Below are 17,270 nucleotides of genomic sequence, written 5' to 3' on the forward strand. Positions count from 1 at the left end.
TGAACAATTTGTCCCTGCCCTGTGAGTCCCAATCCCAGAGAGGGAAATATAGGAGTTGGGTATTGTAGACACTACCCATTGGCCAGCTATGGGTTGCTTGAAATTACTGGCAACTGTTCTGCCCAAACTTGGCCGCCTGTTTCACAAATACACAGTGAGGCCTGGTTCTGCCATTCCCTGCGAGTCATGGGCCATGTGTGGTCACCTTCAGCCTCCCCTTGGTTTCCAACAGGCTCCGGTTAATCACGATGATCCCACTTCCGTTTCTTGCCTCCTCTCGGTGTGCATATCCAGAACGCTGAGTCCTGTTAGAACAATGGAAAGTGAAGTGCAAGACCATGAGCAGAGGTCACGGGAACACACGGGATTCATATTTACCCAAATGTATGGGGCGCAAGTGGCTCGGCAATCATGCTATCAGTTTCCCTCACTGCATATGTCAGAACAGCTTCCTGTTAATTCACGTTTAGACTTTGGGTTTCAGTGTGTTTGAATACAAATATCCAGGGACAAATTCTTCAATTGACTACATCAGAGACAAATTGTTCCATTAACCCAGCAGAAGAGTCAGTGGGAGACTCCAGGGCCTTCGGACGTTCCAAGTTCCTGAATGGCTGTGTGGACAGAGCCTCCCCTCCCCAGTGATCTGCGCTGGACTGTGACATGAGCTAGAAATAATCCTCCACTGGATCAAGTCCCTGAGGTATGCCGGGGACTGTTGTAGTCACCGCCCCGTTAGAGGGAGGTGACCCTTCAGAGGGAGGCTCAGAGACTGGGGTTGTATCCAGCATTGCAGGGACAGTGCCCCAAACCAGGCCTCATCTGGGTCCCTCTCCCTCACCCACACCCAGGAGGGCCAAGCCCCTGGTGCTCCAAGGACATGGTGAGCCCCACAGAAACCTAAGTACCTGGCCCCACGGGTGCCAAGGAGGGGCTAGACTGTTGCACCCAGCTGTAGAACCCACCAGTGGGCCCCAAGCCACCTGGATCCTGACCAGGTCCCTGTTCCTCAGTGGGGAAGGAGGGGCAGCAGGACCAGGACAGGAGCCAGTCCTTCTGAGAGACCAGGAGGAGGCAAAAGGGATGGTGGAGGACGTGACTCATGCAGTCCCAGGAGGGGATGTTCAGGAAACAGACCCACCCTCCTGCTGCTGGCGAGGACATAGATCCCAATCCCACTCCCACTCCAAGCCCCATTCAGGAGAGAGAAAGATGAGCAGGGGGAACAGGGGTCACTGGAAGGTGAATTGAAGCTATAAATGTCCCTTGGAGGGGGGTTGGGTGGGCAACCAGCCCTCAGGGATAAGGAAGGGTGCGTCGTGGGGAGAAGGGGACGTGAACAGGCAGGGGGGTCTTGGGGCAGTTGGAGAGGTCCTTCAGGAGTATGGGTGATTGACAGCTTAGCAGATGCCAGTCCCTCCCCACATGACCTTGGCACTCACCCTTCCTGTACCCAGTGACCCAGAGGGGACAGCCTGGAAGCTCCTACCATCTGCCTGAAGGCTTACTTGCTGCAAACAGGATGGGTCAGAAGTGAGGGGGTTGGCATTGGTGCAGGGCCCTCAGCCAGGCTCTGGGGACTCTGTGGCTAGCACCCTTGCTGCCCTCCCCCAGCAGGCAGAGCCGGCAGGACTGAGCCTGGGTGGCCCACCCTGGTAGCTGCTCCCAGGACTGACATCCTGCCCTCCGTCTCCCAGCCCCATCTCCCTGGCCAGCACTTCCTGCCCTCACCTTCCAAACAAATGACCTGTACACACACCCTCATTCCAGCCTCTCCTGTCAGGGAGCCAGAGTGTGACAAGAGGGGAGAGAAGGTTTCAAGGGGAGATCTGCGAGGGCAGAGGGTGGCCTTTGCTGAAACCAAGACGGGGCTGCAGGGCGGCTGTGGCCAGCATGGGCCTGGCTCCTCTTGACTCTCAGCCGCTTCAGTCTGCTGCTCTTCAGGATGGGGACCATGCCCAACATGGGTGAGATCCTCTGTTCAGACCTCAGGACTCCATGTCCCAGAGAGGCTGGGGACAGAGCAAGTGCCATTTCCCTTTCCAACTTCAAGAGCCGGTTGGGGGGTCTTGGCAGGGTCAAGAGTCCTGGTCCCCCCAGCTTTCCAGAGCTTCAGGTCTGGATGAGGGGCCTCTGAAATGGGGTATGTGAGGGGTCCCCATCAGAGGGGTTCAGGACTCTGGAGGGAGCCTGGACCTGGCCCTCAGCCAGGGACTGTCCAAGAACATCCACCTCTCGCCGCAGGAGACTGCCGAGGCCGTCTCTGCCTGTATGCATTCTCAGGTTTCTTGAATTTAGGACAGAACTGAATATTGGCTGTACTGCAAGGGCCCCTGAGTGTCCCTAGGGATGTGGCAGAGATCATGACAGGCACGATCCTCACCTCAGGGACCTTCAGTCTCCAGCAGAAGCACACTGCAATTAAGAAAGCAAACCAAATAACTGTGAATTGAGGAAAAGCTTGGGAAACAGGACCACACGTTAGTTGCTACAAGGGAAACCACTTCGAAGACTGGTCAGGGAGGGTCTCTCTCCAGTGATGTCCCTAGGGCATCTCAGCTGAGAGGTGACAAGGGATTTACTGACCGGAGAGAGGGACTTAACCAGTACCCAGGGTTGCCCTGCAGGCCAGGAGGAAGGTGCTGGAATTTCCATTACACAGGAGGAAACCGAGGCTCAGAGAGAGACACCGTTACTCAAGGTTAGCCTGCTGGCAGGAGGCAGCTCTAAGCTCTCCACTCCACAAGGCCTGCGTCTTCCCCCGAGGTCTTTGCTTGTGTCCTTCTTTAAACAACCTCCTCTGCTCTTCCTCCTCAGGTCCTGGCTAAATCCCACTACTGGGCTCAGACGTCAGTCACCTCTTCCAGGAAGCCTTCTCTGACCTACTGATCCTGAATTAAGACCCTTCTGTGATTCCACAGGCTGCTTGCACACAGGAATCGCAGTGTAAACTTATTTGTTTTGTTTCGGATAAAGTCTCCTTTCCACCCCTCTCATGATTCACAGCATCACAGCAGAGTCCACCCTGCAGGTAAATGGCCCCAGCCCCCGCTGCTGTTGATTGGTCTGGAGGCAGAGACTGATAGGAGCTAAGCCAATGAGAATCCTTCCCTGGGACTTTAGCGTTGGAACCCAGCAAGAGAAGTCTGTCTGCACAGATGGCCAGAATGGAGACCACTATGAAGCAGGAGCCCTGTTCTGCGGGAGAACTGAGGAGCAGAGGCCACAGGCTAAGAGAAGACTGGAAGCCCCTTCGAGGAAGGACAGAGGTGAGAGGTGATGAGGGAACACCCTAGGTCCAGTGTCCATCTGTGGTTCCAGCCCATCTGCAGGACCCAACCAGCTCTTAGGCCAGGAGCACCCACGGTACCCTCATTGCTCATGACCAAAAGACCCCAACCACAAGATGCTCAGGAAACCCCGTATTCAGAGATCAGTCCAAACGTGGGACAGATTCCCCACCTCGCCAGGTCTTTCCTTGACACTGGAGAAAAACAATAGCTCGGGCCAGGCCAGCGGGCAGCTCCCTGAGCCCAGGAGAGGGGGACAGCAGGACTGCCCAGCACACTGGACACATGGCCCCTGGGGTGTCAGTCCCCTCTTCCCGAGGAAGCCGCCCTCACACCCCTCCAAAGTTCGCGGGCATTAGATGTTCCCTCCCAGTGACCTGGCCAGACCCTGGATGTGAGCAGAGGAGGCAGCCTGGCTCTGCTCAGGAGCCAGAGGTCACCAGTCAGAGCGGATGCTTTGAATTTAGACCTGGGTTTATGAGCCGCAGCGGCCGCCAGCGAGGACAGGCCCAGCCCTTCCCAGGCCAGGGGCCGCAGGAGGAAGGCTGCTTTAATGGAGGGCCTGTTTCTCCCAAATATTACGCTAGGCAGGGAATTTGGACCAAAATGAAAGCAGAAGGTCTAATTTTAGAGAGTACCTACAAATGAAACCTGACCCGGCCAGCGGAAACGCCTTCCTCCGGCCCAGGCCAGGGCGGCTGTGATTTTCTGCTAAATTAGGCAGCTCCTGCAGACAGGTTACCGCGGCCTCAGCCTTCTCCCCTTCCCTGCACTAAATGGTTGGACTCCTTATTTCTAAATCTACACCGCCTGGCCCCTCATCCCCCTTCTTTTGCCAAAGCTCCTGGTCACCCACCCTGTGTTCCGGCCAGTCAGCCCCCTCCTCCTCCCTCCTCCGCCCTCCCCTTCCCCAGGCAGCCCTACCAAAGGCCAGGGTGTCAGGTCGGGCTCACGGGACAGTGGAGCTGGGCACTGCTGTACCAAACCAGGTGGCAGCCAAGGGATCAGCTTGGGCTCCACAGAGGCAAGGCCACTCGGCTGTGTCCCAGGCTGCCCCCAAAGTGCTCAGCATCAGCTCTGGTGAGGATCCAGCGCAGCCAACACCTATGAAGATTTAAGAGAAAGACAGTCACCTCCTGGGAGCCACATCCCAGCCGGGTGAGGAAAGCAGAGGCCAACCGACCCTCTCCTACGTCCCTTCTTTCTCTAATGTGATTTGGCCACCAGCCAGGAGCAAAAGTGCGTGGCTGCCACCACTGTGGATGCTGACCCGCAACAGAGGAGGAAGGCGGCTGCCACAGACCCCAGGCAGGCTCCTCCCCAGTGGCCCGTCTGCAAGGCCCTGCTGAGTCTCTGACCGTCTGTCAGCCTGGATGTCTGCATCTGTACCACGGAATCTCAATCCCAGCTTCCCAGAGTGGCCTGCACCTGTGACTCCTTCCCCAGAAGGTCCCCACCTCGGATCCAGCTCTAACAGGGACCTGGCCAGGCTCGGGGCCTGGGGGGAGTCTCGCCAGCCTGCAGACAGGTTGGAAGGCATCCGGCTCCCAGCCCTGGCCAAGCTGGGGATCCCGGGCACCTGTAGTCAGGCCCCCGTGGTTGTGGAGCACAGGCCGCCCTTCACGCAGCAGGTGGCCAGGAGGAGCTCCACTTGCACCTCCCTCCCCAGCGGCCCCGGACCATTTGCTTGTCCTCTGCCCCATGATTCAGCCAGTCTCCCTCCTCGAGAGACCTCCCCAGCCCCGTTCCCGGGAGGCGAGGAGAGACTTCCTAGAAGATGTGTTTATCTCTGAGCACTTATTTTCTTTGCAGGATTTGGGTATAGATTTTAGTGGAAAAGGGCACACTCTGTCCTCAGTGTGGCTTCTTAAGAAGCGTGCTATGCCAGTCCCTCCCACACCACTGTCCCCACTTGGGAATGAGCTGCCCGGGGGCCTTTGCATTCCTTTCAGGCTTTCTTCCTTCTCCCCCACCCCCTTCCTCTCTCACTTCTCCTCCTCCCTCCCTGGCTTCTGAATTCCTTCTCCTCCACGCCGCCCACTCCCTTCCTCTTCTCTCTCTTTCTCTCACTTCTCCCTCCCTCCTTCCCTCAGGCCTTTTCTTTCCCTCCTTCCTCCCTCCTTTCCTTCCATCCTCCCTGTATTTCTCTCCATCAAGTCCCCTCTGCAGACCCATCTTAGTGCCCGCTCAGCATCCATGCTAGCTGGGCAAAGCCCGCAAGTGCAAGCCACGGCCAACTGGGCACCCCAACACCCCAGGACCAGGTGGACACTCACCTGCCCGGGAGAGAGACACAGATGCAAACAGGAGGAGGTGTTGTCTGATGAGGAGAATAATCCCCAGGGAGAGGGAGCTGAGGGCCCCATGGCATGAGGGTGACAATCAAGGTCCTCCAGGGGAATCTGGGACGGACTCGTGACCTCTGGTGTAAGATGTGGGAGCCCAAAACAACAAACCTGGATCGAGGGCTTTAAGAGTGGTGAGGAGGAGAGCGGGGCAGCCCCGAGGACGGGTTTACGAGGGGCCATTAGCAATGGGGCGTCACTCAGGAAGGGGGAAGATGCAGCTCAGAGAGGAATCGCAGAGAGCAGGGCCCCTCGGATCTCCCGGGGGCTTCAAAAATATGGCATCTAGGCCTCACTGCTGAGCCTGAGCCCATTGCTCTGAGATGGCATCTGTATTTTGTAAAGGTCCTGAGAATGCTGGTGTGCAGTTGTGGGTGGGACCCCTCCCAGCTCGAGAATCAGGGGACAACTGAGCAGAGGAGGCAGAAAGAGGAGGCCTGGGAGGGAGGCCGCGGGGGCCACACATGAGAAAAAGAAAGAGAACGGCTGACCCTTGGTGGCAGAGTGCCTCGCGGGCCAGGGCCAGAAGCCTCGGCTCCATTCCAGCTTCCCAGAGAGCCACCGGAAAAATTCCAGGGGCACCTGGGAGGGCTCCATCAGAGGAAAGGGTGCTGGAGAGAGGGAGGGACAGGTGACGGCCAAGTGGAGATGGGACAGGTTTCCAGACCTGTGGAAGACAGGTGGGCTCTCAAGGCCTGGGTCTCTGCCAAGGTGGTCACCAAGGTCACCTAGCAGCATCCACCTGCTGGGTGCCTGTCAAGTGCAGCGTGACAGTCGGTTCCATGCGTCAACTCGACTGTGCCATGCATCCAGATATGTGGCCAAACGTCATCCTAGATGTCTCTATGAGGCTGATCATGGGCAAGGTTAACATTTAAACTGGTGGATTTGAATAAAGCAAATTAGTGTCCATAACACGAGTGGACTTCATCTAACACCTGAATGAGCAAAACCTGACTCCCTCAGGCAAATTCTGAGCCTGGTGCAGTGGCCACGCCTGTCATCCCAGCAGCTGGGGAGGCTGAGGCAGGAGGATCATGAGTTCAAAGCTAACCTCAGCAACTTGGTGAGGCCCTAAGCAACTTAGAGAGAACCTGTCTCTAAATAAAATATTATAAAAAGGGCTGAGGATGTGGCTCAGTGGTTAAGCACCCCTGGGCTCAATCCCCAGTACAAAAAAAAAAAAAAATGTTAATTCTGCAGCAACGGCCTTTGGACTGGAGCCACAGCCCTGGCCTCTCCTGGGTTCCAGCCCACCTGCAGATCTTGGATTTTTGGATTTGCTAACTAACTCCCGTAATTATGTAAACCAACCCCCTTCCTCCAACACAGTAACACAGTGGGGATACCTCAATTCCTTGGCCACAGTGCAGGGGTGTGGCTGTCAGTCCATGTCACCATGATGCCAACTTCCTCCCCAATGCCTTACCTCACTTTCTATAAGACTTGGTGCCCTAGAACTGGGGGTCCATCTGGTTTCTCTCTGCATAAACTGAAATCTCATAAGTAAACTCAGAGCATCCGGATGCCTTCAGCAAAGACAAAACAAAACCCAGCTAGAGAGTAGCCTCCATGTTGGAGTAGGCCCGCCAGGCCTAGGACTCATGATTCAGCACACAGCGGCCATCAGAGGGGGCTTCTTCCAGCCGTCCTCTGTGCCTCAGTGTGGGTTTCACCCTCAGCCTGGTACTAACGTGGCCACTGTGATCCCAGATGTCTCGGCCACATACCATGGCATCAAGGGATTATGGGAAACTCCCTGTGGCTCGCTCTTAGGAGAGAGGAAATGTTTCCCCAAAGCCCTGAGTAGCATCTTCTCATACCTCATAGGCCAGAATTGGGTCCCACAAACCAAACACCGGTGAGGAGGATTAAATCATCTTAAGTGGCTTGGGCTACTTGGATGGAAAGACGGTGAAGGAAGGAAGGAAGACAACCCCGTTCACTGTCCTGCACCCTGGGACCACCTGTGCTGACAAATCCCCCGTATCACACATCTGTCTGATCACAATCCAGTGGAAGACGTGAGTTGTTTAGTCTAAAGGCTACGCACATTGGCAATGAGTCGCCTGAATTGTATCTTACCATGGAATGTCCCACGCAGGATTTCCAGAGCCATCAACCATTCTACAAAACGTTACCACCAACAAGTCCCTTGCGTCAGTGTGTTCTCTGGCCTGTGAGAGATCACATGAACAACGGGGATCCAGAAAGAGGGTGACAACAAAATGCTCAGCACAGTGCAGACAGTATGTCACCCAATTCCTCTGGAACTCCAGAGAGTACTTGTCACTGTCCCTCATCAATCCGGGGTACTTCGGATGCAAGCCACAGAACCCTAAGGACCGACGGCAACCTTACCTCCGGGAACGAGGGTCCCAGTGTGACCGACAGTTCTGCATTGTTTGGGATCCTTTTATCCTTTCTCTCTGCCATCCCCAGGGCACAGAACTCTATTTCTATTGTAAGACGATGATTGTAAGATGATGGCTTCAGCTACGCCCTCCCCATCTCTGCACTAACATCCTCCAGGCAGGAAGTGAAGGACAAGAAAACATTTTGCACAAACTTCCCCCACACTTCCTACTGGTTCAGATTTGGTCACATGCCAGCTCCTACACCAGCCGCTGGCTGAGATCAAATATGACGCATCCCAGGCTGAGCGCGTCACCACGTGGCTGAAGCCCTTCTGTTAGAAGGGGTGATGACGTTTGATGGGCAACTAACAGTCTCTATCACATGCCTACTTTACAGATGATAAAGAGAGGCTCAGAGAGGTTAAGGGAAATGCCCAAGGCCCTCACGCTGCAAAAGGCAGAAGAGAATTCAAATCCGAGTCTAGATATTCCAGATCAGGGTCTTTCCACAGTGCCCTGATACCCTGAGAAGTTAGCCCTGAGCTCACTTATTGTACATTTCTGAATTTTCCATTAGTCAATTATCCACTTCCTGCTAGGCTCACCTGGTCAGCCCAAGCATGGACAGGAGCCTACACTCAGTGACCAGCTGACCCCGTCGGTTGCAGCCACCCAGATAAGGGCTCCCAGTTCGCGGTTGGGGACGTGCTCAGACAGCTCTTCAGCTTTCACAGCCGTGCCATTAACGCCCCGCTGTCACAGGGAACGGCTCCCGGTTGGTGCTGAGCCACTTTTATGACGTCCAGTGAGCACAAGAGAACGGCAGACAGAGCCATTTATGGACTTAATCTTAGGGCCTGCGGTGACATAAACGTTTAATGCCTTTTCCAGGTGTGTGGGGGGAGGCATGTGCATAAACCTGGGGCTGACAAAGGACTGGCGTGGGGAAGGTCAGAGTTGCAGGAGGGCAGGGTGGACGAGCCCTGGGTAGGGATCCGGGCCCCTACTTCTAGTTCCTTCTGTGATGCTGACCAGCGGCAGGAGCCGAAGCAGGCCGCTCCTCTCTGGGCTGCTCCCACTCGCCTCCTTGGTTTTGCTCACAAACACCCTGGAGGAAAAGAACGAATCCCTCCATCTTTGTTTTCTCTTTAATGGCTAAAGTCTGGCACAAAATAGGTCCTCGGAATGTGAATGAATGAATGAATGAATGACCCTTTTCCTTGGAGGGGGAGTGACATCTGAATTTTCCATACCTGAGACACAGGAGGAGCTCATGTGGGAGTTTATGTAGGGTCTAAAGGCCTTTTATATAAGGAAATAGAGCATCTTCTGATTTTAGTATCTGTGAAGGGCCTTGAGACTCATCCCCTGAGGGCACTGAGGGAGGACCACAGTTAGAGTCCACTTACAGCTAACCTCTATGCATAGGTAGATGTGCAAGCACCACATGGAAACAATCAGAGGATTATACAACAAGACATTAAGTGATAATATTTGTATATTTTCTTTCTTCATGATTTCCTTGTGTTTTCTTATCATGCTTCCAAACCCCTTGTGTAATTGCCGAAAATATTAAGTTGTACCATATGAAACTGTCATTTGGGTAGATCAAAAAGTCAAGCGGGGGTGGGGGGGTGGGGGCTGGGGTTGTGGCTCAGGGGTAGAGCACCTGCCTAGCACGTGTGAGGCCCTGGGTTCCATCCTCAGCACCACATAAAAACAAATAAATAAAATAAAGGTATTGTGTCCATCTACCACAAAAAAAATTTTTTTTTTTTAAAATTAAGTCAAGCAGGGCTGGGGATATAGCTCAGTGGTAGAGCACTTGCCTAGAAAGTTCAAGGTCCTGTAATAATTAAATAATCTTAAAAACAGTCCAGCATCTACTTCGTATGATTGATGAAGTACACCGTGAGATCGCCTCCCATTTAGTCAGGATTGAAGGCTGGGTCAGAAGGCCCCAAGCAAGAACAAAGACCAAGAGACCAAGGCTGCCCGCCCAGCGGAAGCTTGCCCCCACTGTGGCACCAGTTTGGGGAAATAAAAACGGGGAAGGTCCTTAAAGCCATAGAGCCGTGAGCCACCTGAGTCCTGGGTGAGAACAGCAACATCTCAGTCACTGCTGAGCCACAGTGACACCTGGGGTCAGGGATGAGGTCAGCCCTGCAGTGTCTGGATTCCCATGCCCCCTACTTTGGTGCCACACATCAGTGGACTGATTTGGGAATGATGGCACCCAGTTATCACCCGAGCAGATGTCAACTCTGTGCCTCTGTCAGCAGCTGAGAGGCCCAGTCAAGACTCACCAAAGGAAGGAGGGGAGGAGAGACGAAGGTCGCAGAGGCCACCTGGGTCAGTGGCAAGAGCGTTCTGGGTGCTGAGCTTTTCACATCACAGTTTCTGGAAGGGGCAGGGATGTCACCACGTATCTATGACAGTCACTCGAGAGAAGTGCGTGGTCAGTAGGAAAAGGAAATCCCTGAGCTAGACGTTCAAGAGACCCTTTCATCAAGTCCCTCAGCCATGCCTCAGTGGGCTGCGGCCACATCAGGAGGTTTGTCACAGAAAAGGCACCCCGCTCCGCAGCGGGAAGCCACAGGTGAGGGGAGATGGCAGAGGGCAGTCTCCAGGCCTTGGTGATTCAGGGGTGGCCACAGCTAGCCTCAGGCACTGCCCTCAAACCCAGGGTCCCAATGGTTGGTGAGAACTATCGCCACAGCGGAGGGAGGGAGCCCCCTTCTGCCATGGGGCAGGGGCAGTTTAGCTTGGACACACTGGGGAGAGAACAAGGGAGAAGCACTTGTGCACGGCATCCTTCTCCACAGAGGGCTCTCCCAGGACCCCAGAGGATGCCTAGAATCACAAGATGCGTTATGTCTGACGTCATTTATAAATCAGGCACCACAAGAGATGATCGGCCACAATCACAACTAATGAAATAGAGCAACCACGACCATGTCTTGCAATAAAAATCACTTAAAACTTAGGAACTATTTATTTCTGGAATTGTCCATGTAATTGTTTCAGATTCCAGTCGACCACAGGTAAAGGACAGCAGAACCACTGGTGGGGACAGTATATCAGCTCATTAGAAAGAAGGAGGAAAGGGCTACAGAAATTACAAGACTCAGAACTTGGCGGGGGGGGGGGGGGGTGTAAATTCAACCAAAAATGAGAAGAAGCTAAAATCTCTGTCAAGGACAAATTAGTTAAGCAACACACACACACACACACACACACACACACACACACACACACATGATAAAGAGGCAGAGGATATCAAGCCATGATTCATGAAAAATCTGTATTTTTTTAAGTAAAGAGAGAGGGAATCTGGCCTCACTAGTAATCAATGAGGTGGGGCAGGGGTGCAGCTCAGAGGAGGAGCCCTTGAAGTTCCCAGGTGCCAGGCTCAGAGGCAGAGAGGGAAAGAGGGAGAGAGGGAGAAAGAAAAAAATACTAATAAATTAAATACTAATACATATGAAAACAAAACACCAATATGTCAATCCTCTATTGCCAAATTAACAACTTTAATTTTTCCAAGTGTCCAAAGGCCAACGCTGACGTTCCCATGGTTGTGTGGAAACCTGTGGATGTATCTGCCTCCTGGAAATTAACAACTCATAACAGAATTTTCTAAGAGTCTCCAAGACAGCCATTGACCCAGTAATTGTTTTATCTCAGCATCTCTCTTAGGAAAACCATCCTTTTCTTATAGAAATAAAAGCTTAGTTGTTTAGAGTAGTTTGAAAATTGAAGCAAATTAAATCTTCAATAATATTGGGAGGGTGAAGTAGACGACATATTCACTTAAAATACCATTTCAGAGATTCCCGTGGTGTGAGCTGCGTATTCACAGAGACAAACAAAAGCACGTCAAATGTGCCTCACACAATATTAAGTGAAGAAAAATCAGGAACAAGACTGCATAGATAAGAGAATCCAAATCTCGTACAAGTAAAAGCCAAACAGAATAAAAACAACACAAGAAGGATGTCCCCCCAAGCGTGAAGCCTGATGGGGGGTGGCTGAGCCTCGGTGGCTTGGGATCTTCTTCACCTTCTCACCATGGGAACAACATGGACATCAACTCTATTTGTTGACAGACGATGAAGACGGAGACTGTGGATCTCCTACTCCACAACGTCGGCATCAGTGATCATGTGCCACCTGGCGCCCCCTCTGGACTCTGTTCCTGTCACCTCCCCTCCCTGCAAGGTCCTGCCTCCCCATCAGAGCGCAGAGGGCGTGGCCTTGACCCACCTGGGGAAGGAAGGCCACCAACCCAAGAGGCTGGAAGGGCAAGATGCTCTGTGACACTAAATCCCATGATACACAGGCAGCCCCCTGGGAGACACAAAATAAGACAGACACGTCCCTTTCTCACCCGGCCCTAAAAAAAAAAAAAAAAATCTAGAAATGTTAAAAAGTGGGTGAAACAGAAAAGAACTCCTCAAAAGCAGATTCTTTAAAAACTCAAAGGGGATTGAAATAGTTTCATCTCCAATGAGATGTTAACTTTGATAGAATTTCTGTGAATTCGGTGACGGGTGGCAGAAGCTGCACTGGCTGACTGGTGCTGGAAATCACCCCAGGCTCTCCTCTGTGAAATGGGTGCACCCCTGCTTGGCTGGGAAGCCGCCCCGGCAGGGCAGGCCAGCACTCACCATTGCCTCAGTCAGGACTCAGAGGGCTCAGGCAGGGCGTCGGGCTCTACTCCACCTCCCTGGAGGGTTTGCATGTGGATTAGCAGCTGCGTCCCAAGTGGTAATAGTGGGTCCAGCTCCTGCACTCGAGCAGACCTGGATCTGCCAATATGTCTAACGTGGCTTCTGTCAATCATCAAGCACATATTAAGCAACTACTACATACAGGAACTGTGCCCATTGATGGAGACCTCACCACAGACAAGTCAGCCAGGGGTCTGAGCATCTGGAGGTGACAGTCTGCAGAGAGAAACAGACCAGAAAGCAGGCTTTTTTGGGGGGGAGTACTAGGGATGGAACCCAGCCACGCTTCACCCCTGAGCCACATCCTCTTTTAGTATTTTATTTAGAGACACAATCTCACTGAGTTGCTTAGGATCTTGCTAAATTGCTGAGGCTGGCTTTGAACTCTCAATCCTCCTGCCTCAGCCTCCTGAGCCGCTGGAATTACAGGCAGGAGCCACCGCGCCCGGCCAGCTTCATCTTGGGCCAGTAACTCCACTGCTCTGTAACTCAGTTTTCTCACCCGTGAGGGGTGGAACTGGCAGTTCACCCCCAGGAGCATATTGAGAGGCTAAAATAGACTACTATGTATTGAGCACCCAGAGACCACAGGCACTGTGATCCTGTGGCCAGCACTCACCATTAGCAGGACTGTTCACCACAATTAGGGTTAAAAACGGTGTTGACGTAGGGTCAGGGTTAGGGTTACCATAAGAAGCACTGGGGACACAGCCCCCCTCATCCAGCCTGGAGCTGGGTGGGGAGGGGAGACGTCTGAAGGAAGCCCCGAGGAAGGACGGGGGGGCTCCCTGGGGAGAGGGAGGGTGGACAAGTGTCCAGGGGAGAGACACTTTCCTCTATGTGTGAGAGAAGGACAGACAGCAAACATGCTCACGCAGAAGCTTCCAGAAGTCCAGCATGGCTGAAGCCCAGAGGGGAGGGGAGCGGGCAAAGCAGGTGGCAGGAGGTCACTGAGGGCCTTTGGGCCACATGAGGGAGGGAGGCTGGCTGGAGGTGGGGGAGGGGCACGGCCATCTTCCATGAAGGACCCGGGGCCCAAACCCAGGCACGGCAGTGAGATGGAAAGAAAGGGCAGGTTGAAAGGACCGAGCGAGGGGATAAGGGGAGGAGCATCTAGAGGAGGGTGGCTCCGGCTCAGGGGACAAGGACGTTGGTTGGAAGGTCTGGTTTTCACTTCCCGTGTTCCAAGCCTGTCTCCACAACAAGATCACGAGGCTCTTAGAGGCCGGGCCCGTTGCGAGCATGGAACCCCAGGGGCCTGGCACCCTGTCTCCTGGACTCCGGCCCCTCCCAGGCTCCAGCCATTCCGCTGGCCGAGCCCCTGCCAAGCCCTTTACCATGGAAAACCACACCACGGTGGGTTCCCAGAAATGTGGAAAACATCCCCCAGGAATCCAGTCATCCCCAGGGCCCTCCTGTGCAGAGGAGAGGTGGCAGAGCGGGGAGCCAGGCCGCCAGGGAGGCCCAGGGCTCAGGCCACCGCTGCCAGGGAGCACCATAAGTGGCCCTCAGGGAAGCTTGAAAGAGGGCTGGGGAGGGCTCGGCTGGGGGTCCAGGATCCGCACAGGGCTCCCCAGCTCTCAGGAGCCACCATGGCCAGGACAGGAACGTGAAGGCAATAAAATCTCCTACCCACCCGACCTTCCCCCGCTGCCCTGCCCTGCCCGGCTCACCCACCCCCTCACGGCCACTGATCCAGCATCAGAGGTCCCTGGCGCTGGATGAGGTGTTCCACACACATTGCCTCCACAGTCCTTGTCTAGCCCTGGCACGTGAGATGGCCGATGGGCCGGACACAGGCTCAGAGAGGTGGACACACTTGCCCAAGATAGCGCAGCCCGTTGGGAGGGATGTGGGATTCGAACCCAGTGTGGCTGATGCTAACACCCTGGCTTTTAACTGCCAGTCCAAACGCTCTAAAGCATGGAGCCAATGGCCATGAGGTCAACTCAACGGGCACACATGTTTTGTTTGGACCCGACACTGTTTTAAAAAGTGGGAAATTTCACATAAAAATCCAGATTTCCGGCTTCTCTGTAGAAACCAGATCTGGCCCACATTTCCACAGGGCCACTATGGCTGGGCTGCCCCTAAGTGGGCTGGCACTTTGCACACCCTGCCACCTGCCCCAGCCCACATGCCCCCTTGATGTCCTCTGACCACCCTGGGAGTCCCCTCAAGTGGGGTCCTGAGACCCCTGCGTGTGGCTGCACCCCCCCTTCCCTGTGGTAAGTGGAGGATCTTCTAGGCCACGCCCTTGGCCAGAGTTTCCTCACCTCTAAATCGAGGCTCCCAGGAGTGCACAGGTGACAGGGTGATGCGGAGAAGTGCCTCGGCTCCCCAACCCTGGTCAGGGCCCCACAGCCCCCTCCCTGTCCCTTCCTGGGAAACAGAACAGGCTCGGCCAGGCTTGCAGTTCCCCTGGGCCGAGCGGGTGCACCTCTGGGTGCCCACAGCCCTCGGCTGAGCCTTTCCTGCAGCTCCCAGGCTTGAACTTCCGGTTCCTCCCGTCCCGTGGCCTCTTCATAATGCTTCTGTGAAGCCAGTGAGGAGCCTTCTTCAGGCCTGAAGCCCAGGCTTGGCACACAGTAGGGACAGGCTCAGTGACGAGGGCCTGGGCCCAGCCTCGGGCCCCCTCTGTGCCGTCCACCTCCCCCTCCTGCGCTCTCATCTGTCTCGGGGTCTTAAACTGCACGCAGACCAGCAGCTCCCAGGTGGACCCCGCCCGACCTGTCCCTGATCTGAGGCTGTATCTAACTGTGTCCCTGGCATCACCCCGAGACATCTAATGGACATCTCGGACTCAGCGTTCCTGCAGGAGCCTCCACCCCCGGCCTCTCAGGTGAAGGCATCTCCATCCTCCAGATGTTCAGGCACAAAATAAGGAAGTCACCTTGATGACTCTCTTCCTCCCGCCCACGGACTACGGAGGGCTCTCGTCACCTCCAGGACAGTTCCCCTGGTCCAAACGCCATTGTCCCTTCCCTGGAGGACCGCAATAGGGTCCTAGCTGGTCAACCTGTTGGTGCCCTGGTGGCCTGCTCTCTGCATGGACTTGGCGTGACCCCTTAGCATTCAGGTTGTGTGTCTTCTCTGTTTCTTTGGAACTCAGAGCAGAGGCCAGAGTTCTTCACAGTGGCTCACAGGGCCCTGCGTGGCCCCTCTGGACTCAGCTCTCCTGGCCCTGGAGTGTCAGAGACTCCCCAGCTGCAAGGCAAGAACAGGGATGGATCCTGCCTAGACGCCAAGACGGCGTTGGGCCCTCCTATGGCCCCACTCTCCTCCACCCAGGCTACGGTTCCCTGCACCCCAGCCCCCTGGTCTGCAGAACAGACTCCCCACACCCGGGTCCCATGGGAGGCGGTAGTTACAGGCTTCTCAAGTTTACACACCACCTCCAATATTCAGTGACCACCGCGAGCAGGAGCCCTGTCCTGGTCCTTTCTCCATCCCTGGTCCTGGCACTCAGTAAACATGGGATGGGTGGATGGATGAAGGGTGAGCAGGCGGGTGGGTGGGTGGTGGATGCATGGGTGGGTGCACGTTTTGACGGGCGGCTGGATGGAAGAAAGGGTAAATTGATGAATGAGTTACTGTTTAACTCAGCTGAGGAAAAAGGGGCAGGAAATTCTGCTGAAGAGGTTGTTTGGGGTTTGGATTCTGCGTTGAAGGCCTGCAGCAGCCGAGGCCAGGGACCCTGCCTTACGTACCACCTGCCTGACGGTGATCAGACGCCGAGCCACAGGCACATCTAGAAGGCAAATGGAAGCCCAGGACAGCACAAGCTCTAGAATCAGGCAGATTCGGGTTTGGACCTCATCCCTGCAGCTCCCTAGCTGGGGTGTCACGAAGTCCCAGTTCTCTAGGGGGGCTGTGGGGACAGCATGATCCTCTCCTGTGGTCGCCGTGAGGACTAAACAGTATGAGACTGACGCGTGTTCTAAAGTGCCTGGCACACAGTAGGTATGCAGAGAGGGGCTGCCTAAACCAGAGAGCGGAGCCTCGGCCAGGTCTGGCACCTCAGAGTGACTCCCCGTCTTGCCTGCCTGAGTAGCTTTGATGAGGGGAGCCAGGGGCCCAGGCCAAATCCTCCGTCTATATCCGCCCATCTCCTGGCCACTGGCTGAGTGGTCCAGCTGGCCAGGCGCCCTGTAGAGAGCAACAGGTCAAGCTGGCTGAGCCCGGCTGCGTCCCTCCTTGACAGGTTCAGAGGGCCCTTGGAGGGACCAGCCATCTGCCCTGCCCCACCCAGTTTAGAGGGAGGACTTGGTCTCAAAGCCCAGAGCCCTGACTTCTCAGGAAACCCGCACATGAGGAACTTTCCATCCACAGTGCAGGAATTTTCTGCAGAAAGGGGGAAAAAAACAAAAACCCTTCATCCTTTGGCCTCTGGGAGAATATTCCTTTTATGTGAAACTGGCAGGGAGGAAAATTCAAGATTCCTTCTCTTTTGCCTAATTGATATCAACATGAAATATTCTGGTGTTGTTTTAATAAGACTTTGGTTTTCCAGCAAGAGTAGGGGAAAGAAAGAAAAAGAAAAAG

The 17,270-nt window shown here is 54.6% G+C and overlaps 1 long non-coding RNA gene across 1 annotated transcript in view; it reads right to left on the reverse strand.

Moving 5' to 3' along the window:
• Nucleotides 1–222: 222 nt before the first annotated feature.
• Nucleotides 223–17,270, reverse strand: part of LOC308645641 — a 48,083-nt gene continuing 31,035 nt past the window's right edge. Inside the window, exon 4 of the long non-coding RNA XR_014021252.1 lies at nucleotides 223–305. This is a non-coding gene — a long non-coding RNA (uncharacterized lncRNA). The remainder of the gene's footprint in view (nucleotides 306–17,270) is intronic.

The sequence above is a fragment of the Spermophilus citellus genome (assembly GCF_964194105.1).
Source record: "Spermophilus citellus genome assembly, chromosome: 1".
Classification (NCBI taxonomy): domain Eukaryota; kingdom Metazoa; phylum Chordata; class Mammalia; order Rodentia; family Sciuridae; genus Spermophilus; species Spermophilus citellus.